The following is a 9,109-nucleotide window of genomic DNA, read 5'->3' on the forward strand; positions in this document are numbered from 1 at the left end:
AATCCATCCGATCCGCACACCATCTCGGAGGCGCCTAAGTTAGCAAATAGAAACTTGAGCGCTACGGCTATGAATTACTAAATGAAGGAAGTAAGTACAAGGCCTTAAGAATTACCTTCATGTACTGCTCCTTACTCAGGAACTTATCGCGGCACGCCGGCTTGGGCTTCTTGATACCACACAAGGCGTAGTAGTCTCGAACAGCCTGCACCCGAGCCTCGTGCCGTAAGTTCTGTAGTAGGCGCTTGCAGACGTTCTCGATAACATTTGCCGCCTCCTCCTCGTATCCCTCCTCACACCTATAGAATGTCTGCAATCAAATGAGACAATATTGATTAGTACAATTAATAACTAGCTAGTTGAAGATTTTTAAATGTGTAAAGGAGAAATTACCCAGAACTTTCTGATCACCACGTCTGCCCTCGTGTCGCACAAGACACCGTCGATAATCTCACCCGGCGGGGCCGGCAGCCAAGTAGTGCTCCCAGCTCAATCCAAGCTCTGGAAGCCGACCCTCACCAGGCAACGTGACAAACCCCGGGAAGTTTTGCCGGCAAAGCACTCCAAGGACGGAGTTGGGCCGGCGGACACTATGATGGTGGTCCCAATCCCTACAGCATGACAAGGCCAACACATTAGATATTTGAAGAAACGTGAATGCAGAAGGTACAAAAAGATTAAATGCACTTACCTCTCCCCATCAGGGAAAATCAACCACCTCTACTCGTGGGTCGCCGGCACGGACGGGAGCCGTGTACAACCACGCTGGCCCTCAGGCTCATCCGGCCAGGTACCCCATCCAGATGTGTGCTCCTCCGGGGTCTCGTGGGCCGAACGCCCGTCGACCCAAGGCTCGTGGGCCAAAGGCCCGTCGACCCGAGGCTCGTGGACCGGAGTCCGTGTAGCCTCCTCCTCGGACGAGTCCACCCTAGCAGTCACGTGCTCGGGTGAAACAGCTGGGGGTGGCGGCGAGGAAGGCGCCCTAGCAGTCACCCTACCTCCTCTCTCGCGACCACGTGCTCCAACTCCTCTCTTCTTCCCTCCCTTACCTCGTCCCCTGCTGGGCACCGCTGTCGATGAAGAAGGGCCCGGCGGTGTCGCCATACTGTCCAGCAACGCTCGGCGGAGAGGTGCGTGTGGAATGGAAGACCTCCCACCACGCGCCGACGAAGAAGGGGCCTCGGAGCGCTCCCGACCAGCGCCCACCATCTTTCAACACCTGCCATGACAAAGAGTAAACGAAATTAGTACAACATAAAAAAAATACCGACATGAATAATAATATGTATATCACTTAAGTGTATCATCATCAAGTACAACATAAAAAATTGAATACCTGACACTACTAATAATCTCGATCACTATCATCAATAAATGCATAGTTGGGCCCTGGAATTATCAATGTCAGGAAAATGTTCTTTCTTTGCATAATCTGTCCGGAGGGAGATTGAGTGGAAAGACAAATACGGGCCAACAACTGTATTGGGCTGCCGTCAGACCAAACACACTAAACCCATCCGTGCTGATGCCGACTCGAGGATGCCTCAGATCTGCCACTTTGTCAGCATGTAATTTATCAAAAAAATTCCACGCAACACCATCCGATGTGTGTACGATCATCGGATTCCCATCTGCATCTAGTTCAGTTCTTTTGCCCGTTTTGTGCCATGTCATCTGTCTGGCCGTCTCTTCGACCATGAAAAGACGTTGAAGTCTTGGTACGATTGGCATATACCGAAGAACACTAACGGGGATTTTGGTCTGTGTCTTCTCACCCATACCGTTGTCTACCACAACATACCTGGAAGACTTGCAAATGGGACAATAGTTCAAGTCCGCATAGTCAAGCCTAAATAAGACACATCCTTTCTCATAGGCATGTATCTTCTCATAGGGCATCTTTAGTGCACGGAGGATTTTGTCCGACTGGTACAGGTTTGGAGGCATTACATGGCCTTTGGGTAGAAAGCGTCCAAATATTGTCATCATTGCGTCGTAGCATTCTCTGCCCAAGTTGAACTGAGCCTTCAGAGCCATTACTTGTGAGATGGCATCCAACTGACAAAGCTCAGTGTGCTCGTGGAGCGGACATTTTGAAGACTCCAACATTTCATTGAAGGCCTTTGCAGATTCCTCCATCTCCTCGTTCGAATCCCGAGCATCATCGAAGTCTTGCACCATGTTTTCCATCCCGGTACCATGCTCGTCGGTGCGACGACGATCCACCTCAGCTCGGTCACGTTGGGCAGACTCACCATGATATGTCGACACCGTATAATTGTCGGGTGGTAGGTGCGACATATGCCAACGGGTGGCTTATCATTGTGGGAGCCAGTAAGACATCGCCGGTGCCTGGAAACGGGATAAGGCGAAGACATGCACGCCGGCGAATCTTACCCAGGTTCGGGGCTCTCCGTGGAGATAACACCCCTAGTCCTGCTCTGCGGGGTCTCCGCATGATCACTAGATCAACACAAGTAGCTACAAGTGCTCCTTGAGCTGTTTGGCTGGAGGAAGAAGAAGGGCAAGGCTAGCTCTCCTTTTCTCTCTATGTGGTGTGTAAAACTCTATGAGATCAACCCTTTGCATGGGTGTCCCGGGGGATTTATATAGGCCTACCCCCCAGGGGTACAATGGTAATCCGGCTGGATGCGGGTCCCAGCCGTCAGTGTCTGTGCTCGCCGGCTTCTCCGCCGGCCGTTGGGGCCCGCCGACTGGTGGGTCCCGCCGGTTGCCAGCCTCTTGGCCGACAGGCCGGCCCCACCGCCTGGGGGCCTTGTCGGCGGCTGGTTACTGTTGCCTCACCCCTGATGACGAGGGCTTTGTCGAGGTAAGCGTGGCTACAGTGCCGCCGCCTTGCGGGCTCTCACTGTAGCCTCACCTCGTCTTGTCTCCTTAAAGATGCACATGTTTCGAGGGAGGGAGCCGGCTACGCCCCAGGCCGACTAGGGGAGGCCGGGCCGCCTTCGAGCGTCTCTCTGGCTAAAGGGGCCGCCGCCCGCGGGCCGTACTGGCGCCTGTCGTGGGTGACGTCGAGGCCAACATGGCTACAGTGCCGCGCCGGACGGGGGATGGCTGACCCATACGGCGCCCTGTGGCCATGCGTGTTCCGGGATTCGGGGGTGATTGGCTGTACTGCGGCCACGCCCCGTCTTATCACCGTTATGTGGGTGCAGCCCTGGTGGGTGCAGTCTTGGCCGGCTTCTGGGAGTCGGTCCTCTTGGGGCCGGCTTCCTGGAGTCGGCCATCTCGTAGCTTTCTTCGGGAAGGTTTTTGAGGCTGGGTCGCCTTCTGGTAGTCAGCCTTGGGGATAGCCGGCCAGAGGAAGGCGGCCCCGTGCTCTGGGTGCTTGAAGGCTCGACTGGCCTGATAATTTTTCGAAGAGCCAGGGGGAGTCGGTTAGGCTACCCGTGGCCATTTACTCTGACAGTAGTCCCCGAAGCTGGTTGGGCTTCGAGGCTGAGAGGAGCTTGAGAAGCTCGGTCAGCTTCTTATCTTGACGAGCCAGCAGCTGGGAGCCGGCTTCGGTTGGGTGCGCCGTCTTGGCGAAACTTCTGAAGTCTGAAGGCGGGAGTCGGTTGGTGCGCACGCCGGGTTGCGGGCCGGCCGCTCACCGCCCGTGTACCACGTGGCACCCTCCGGCTGAAAAAAGCCTGCCAACCCACGCGCGCGACATGACGTCGCCGCAGGCCAGGGGCCCATCACTCCTACGCCTAGGCCCAAGCGCGGATTCTCTGTGGCCCAAAGTGGGCCGCACACCTTCCGGCGGCAGTTTCTGCACGTCGTTAGGGCGCAATAATTGCGGGACGTGGGGGAGTGGGCGCAGTTAATCCCACGTCCCCCCCCCCCACGCTTCGCCTCCTCGGCTTCGCCGCACAAGGCTATAAGTAGGGGGAGGAGGGGAAGCGGCAGACGCTCACACGCTCATCCTCTCTCCGCCATCTTCTTCCTCCTCCTTTCTATCGCAGCAGGATCTTGCCGCCGCACCGTCCCACCAATCTTCGCACCACCCCGCAGCTTTGCCGCCGCGGGGCCGTGCTTTCTCCGCCGCCGCACCCTTTCTTGCTAGCTTCTCGCCATCATGCAGTACGGCGGAGACTGGGACGGCTCCAACGTCCATACGGACCACATCGACTTCCTTCGCAAGACGCGGCGGTTGCCCGGCAAGGACCAGGTGCGGGTCCGTCTCGCGCCGGAGAAGGAGATCACGCCGGCGCCGGAGGAAGGCGGGCGGGTAATCTTTCGCTCGCACTTCCTGCGCGGCTTCGGTCTGCCCGCGAGCGCCTTCTTCCGCTCCTTCCTCGAGTTTTATCAGCTCCAGCCGCACCACCTCACTCCAAACACGGTGGTGCTATTGTCCGCCTTCGTCACTCTGTGCGAGGGCTTTCTTGGCGTTCTTCCCACCCTCGAGCTCTGGGGGGAATTCTTCCAAACCAAGCTCGGCACCGCATGCAGGGCGTGCCGGCTCAGAGCGGCGCCTTCATCGCGATGCGGAGGCCGGCAGCCGACAATCCCTTTCCTGTCATCACGCTGATCCAGTCGGTGAAGCGCTGGCAGAAATCATACTTCTACGTGAAGAACGTCGCCCCGCAAGGCGACTACGTCAACTTGCCGGCTTACGTAGCCAGCCCGCCGGCTGGGAGGCGGCCCCAGTGGTCCTATCGGGCCGTGACGCTGTCGCCGGCTGGAGCCGCGACCGTCGCCCGACTCCGGGTAATGATCCAGTCGGAGGGCCTGACTGGGTCCGACCTGCTGGCCGCCTTCGTCATGCGCCGGGTGCTCCTGCTTCAAAGCCGCCCTCATCTGATCTGTCAGATGAGCGGCCAACTCGATCCGAGTCGGATGTGCACCAAGAAGATGCCTCATAACGAGGTGGCTCATATGGTGAATTATCTCGCGAACTGCAAGCTCTCCGCAGAGTGGCAGTTTGGTAAGGAGCCGTACTCCCGTGCTCATCCCCCGCCTATGGTATGCTTTCTTTATCTTTTCTTCTTTTAGTTTTGTCACCAAGTTTTTCTTGGCCGACTCTGACCAGTCGGCACGTCTTGGCAGAGCCCTCTCCTTCGACCTGCGGCCGGGACAGCGGGGGCGGATCGCCGATTTCTCCCCAACCGGGCGGAGCATGACTTGGAGGACCCCGACTTGGGGGCGGCCGCCATGGACGACAACACCGAGGCGGGAGGCGGCGAAGCAGGCGGCTCCGGGCTTGGAGCCAGCTTCGACGACTGGCCGGATGACGATGAGGCAGAAATCGTCCCACGCCGCCAGCCGGCGTCCGACCATGGCGCGGGTTCCTCCGCCGCGCCGCCTGCTCGGGGCGGCGCGCAGAAGCGTCGGGCCGCGTCGGGCTTGTTCGGCAGTCGGCCGAAGAAGCCCAAGGGCGGGGCGGCGGCGACCAGACGGGATGAGGCGGCCGCGAAGGCGGCCCGCTTCCGCAAGGTGGTGAAGCAGCCGCAAACGGTTTCAGCGTAAGTGTAGATTCTCTTGCATACTCCTTCTTTTCTTGTCGATTTCTGAATCCTTGTCTTGTCTCAAAAATCAGGGCTCCGCTTTCTCTTGAGCGGGTTGCTGCCGCCTCCGTGGTTGGATCGCCGGGAGGATCCGGGAGATCCAACCACGAAGGCGGCCCGCTTCCGCAAGGTGGTGAAGCAGCCGCAAACGGTTTCAGCGTAAGTGTAGATTCTCTTGCATACTCCTTCTTCTTTTCTTGTCGATTTCTGAATCCTTGTCTTGTCTCAAAAATCAGGGCTCCGCTTTCTCTTGAGCGGGTTGCTGCCGCCTCCGTGGTTGGATCGCCGGGAGGATCCGGGAGCACCCGCCGTGTGGACCCCCGCGCCGAGCTTCAAGCGGCGACGGAGCGAAATGCGCGGGAGGCGCGGGAGGAGCGGGAGGCAGAAGAGCTGAGGGCGGCTGCCGCCAAGGCGGCGCGGGAGGAGGCGGAGGAGTCGGCGAAGGCACGGGCCGACGCGGAGGCTAAGGCCCAGGCGGAGGCTGCAGCCGCAGCGACAGCGGGGGGGCCTTGCTTGTCACCCCCCTGCGTGTCGCGGCGCCCGAGATCCCGGAGCCCCCGCCGGAGGAAGCCGGCGGCGACCTACCGGGGTTGGAGAGGGAGGACGACGTCGTCGTCCCGGAGAGGGAGGCGGCACCGCCCTCGCCGACTGGGGCGGCCCAAGGCAGCCGGCCTAACGCGCCGCCTGCGCAATCGGCTGAAGGCGAGCCGGCTGTGAGGACGGACCTGGTGGTCCGGTCGCCATCGCGCTAGCGCGCGGGGAAGGCAACTTCGGCTCCGGACCCGCAGAAGGCCGCGGGCTCCAGCTCGTCGGCCCAGGACGTGGAGACGGCCAGCGCCAGCTCGGGGTGGACGCCGGGTGGTGGGACGGCCGTGGTGAATGTGGCGGCGCAAGAAGTCCGGAACCGGCTTCAGTCCCAGGCCGCAGTGCTGAGGCAGTATAATGACGAGTTCCTCGCGACACGGGCAGCCATTCGGGTGAGTCTTCCCGTTTTTTGCTTCTTGATCTTGGTTTCTTCCATGGGGGCGCGTCAGCGCACCCACTGGGTGTAGTCCCCGAGTTCCGAGTCGGCTGCTGAGCAGGTGGCTTGGAACTTCTCGGTAGGCTTTGTTTACTATCTTGTTCTCATTCGCTTCTCTGTCCGACTTGCAGGACTACCACAACCTCCGTGCGGCTGCCTTCAACTCCCAGGCTCGGGAGCTGACCCAGAAGACTGCTGATCTAACTGAGAGCCGGGGTAAGTGCTTCATCTTTTATCTCACGTGGGGGCGCGTCGGCGCACCCACTGGGTGTAGTCCCTGAGATTCGGGCCGACTGCTGAGCAGTCGGGTCGGATCTTTCTTGACGACTTCTTTCTTATTGCTCTTTTCTTCTCTGCCATATCTGCAGCGGCCAACGCCAAACTGAGGGAGCAGCTGGGTGGGACCCAGGCCACCCTTCGTGCTAAGGAAGCCGAGTTCGACGCCTTGGCTCAGGAGCGTGACCGCCTGGTCAAGAAGTTGGCCGACCAGGAGGAGAGCCACAAGGCGGCCCTGAAGGCGGTGCAGGATAGCGAGGCCGCCCTCCAAGCCGAATACGAGACCGAGGCGGCGAGCTGGGCCGAGGCGAGGCAGTCGTTGATCAACGGCTATGGCCAGATCGAAGACTTGACGGTAGGCCGCCTTCTTCTTCGTTCCTTGCTTGCCGCTTGCCGTTTGGTTCATTTTCTAACTTTGTATTTTTCTCTTATTTCTCTTTCTTTATTTCTTGTGCAGAGTACTTCCCTGGCTACTCTACTACCGCCAACCAGGTCGTCGAGGCCCACCGCGAGGCGCAAAGGCAGGCTGGCGCTGAGATCGCGCCGAACACTCACCGGTCGCTTGAGGAACAGCTCATGGCGATTCAAGCCCGCCTCCAGCCGGCTCACCGCATGCTCCGCCGGCTTCAACGTGTTGGGGCGCAGGTGCTGGCTGCTCTCTGGCCCGGCAAGGTGATTCCCCGTACCCCCAGTCGGACTGCCGACTGGCTGGAGGTAGCAGTCGGCCGCTTCGAGGCCTGGAAGGCTTCTACAGCTCGGGCAGGCGCCAGGCGGGCGGTGGAGTTCATCAAAGCCTGGTATCCTGAGCTGAGTTTGGACCAGCTGGCCACCTGGCGGCAGGAGGCCGACACGGAGCTGGAGCCGGCGCGGCCGGCTATCATCCAGCGTGCCTCGGCGATCGCCGACTACACCGACACCAGCGCCTTTGCTCCTGAGGTGGATGATAACGGCGTTGCCCAGCCGGAGGAGTGGTTCGGGCTGAACCCAGCAGATGGCGAGGACTCGGCGGAGGAGACCGACTCCAGCGACGAGGGCGAGGAGGAGGAGGAGGAGGGTGAAGACGCCATGCCAGATGGTGGAGCAGCCGGCCAGCCTCAGCTTGACCATGCCTCCAGCAACAAGGCGCGTGCGAGCGCACCGCCTGCAGCCGGCGATGATCAAGCCGAGACTCGCCAGCCGGCCACTCCTCCAGCCGGCGCTGCCGTCTCCACTGACCAGCCCGGCTCCCCTGTTGCGCCCTTAGCCTAATCTGCCGCCTTTACTTTCCTGTTTTATTACTCTTTGAACAATATTTTGTTAAGTTTGCGCAGTTCCACCCACTGGGGGTGTATTCAAACTATATTGACTGCCGGCCTGTTGAAGGCCTTATGTGTAAATATAATCATGCATGTGTTTGGCTTTTCCATTGTTCTTGCTTTTCATCCTTTGGCTGTTTCCTTTGCCGCCCTCCCTTGGTTGCTGCCTTCCCAGCCGGACAGCTGCTCTGCAGTCTGTGGCTGGAGAGGTGCTTGGCCGGTTGGGAGGGCAAGTACTCTAGCTTTCTTGGATTGTAGCGAAGTGACTGGGAAGCCGGCCAGCCGGCTGTTCTGACAGCCGGTAGGCGTGGTTGGAGGCCGTCTTGTGTTATATAAGCTCATTAGTCCTTAGCCGTTTTTCGTGTGGGCATCCTTTCCTGCCTTTGGCTCTTGCCAGTCGGACAATCGGTTCTTCGAGCTGCGACTTACAACAAGAGAGGGCTCGGGTGCTGGCACACTACTTGTCTGACTTCAGGTAGAACTTTTAGTATAACTCAAGGCGGCCAGTCCCCGGGCCGACTAGTCGAACCCGGTGCCAGATAGAGAATCAAATGTAATAGTACATTCATGGGTATGACATTCGTCATTCATAGATAAAGGAGGGTAGTCCCCGAGTGCGCCTCGGGGGGCCCGTTGTCTTGTACTTAATACAAAAAGGTAGCGTGATACATACTGCTTTTAACTGTAAAATCTTCTCAGGAGATTGGCGTTCCATGGTCGTTCCGACTCCTTGCCGGAATCATCCCTCTTGCGTGCCCTCGGCTTCTGTGCGTCGATCAGGTAGTAGGAGTCGTTGCCTAGGGCCTTGCTGATGACGAAAGGGCCTTCCCAAGGGGCCGAGAGCTTGTGCTAGCCGGCTGTTCGCTGGATCAGCCGGAGCACAAGATCGCCTTCTTGGAAGGATCTTGGCTTGACCTTCCGGTTGTGGTAACGGCGCAAACCCTGCTGGTAGATGGCGGACCGGCTGAGTGCTAACAGCCGGCCTTCTTCCAGCAGGTCGACGCCGT

Source organism: Triticum aestivum, chromosome 5D (genome assembly GCF_018294505.1).
Source record: "Triticum aestivum cultivar Chinese Spring chromosome 5D, IWGSC CS RefSeq v2.1, whole genome shotgun sequence".
NCBI classification, from domain to species: Eukaryota; Viridiplantae; Streptophyta; class Magnoliopsida; order Poales; family Poaceae; genus Triticum; species Triticum aestivum.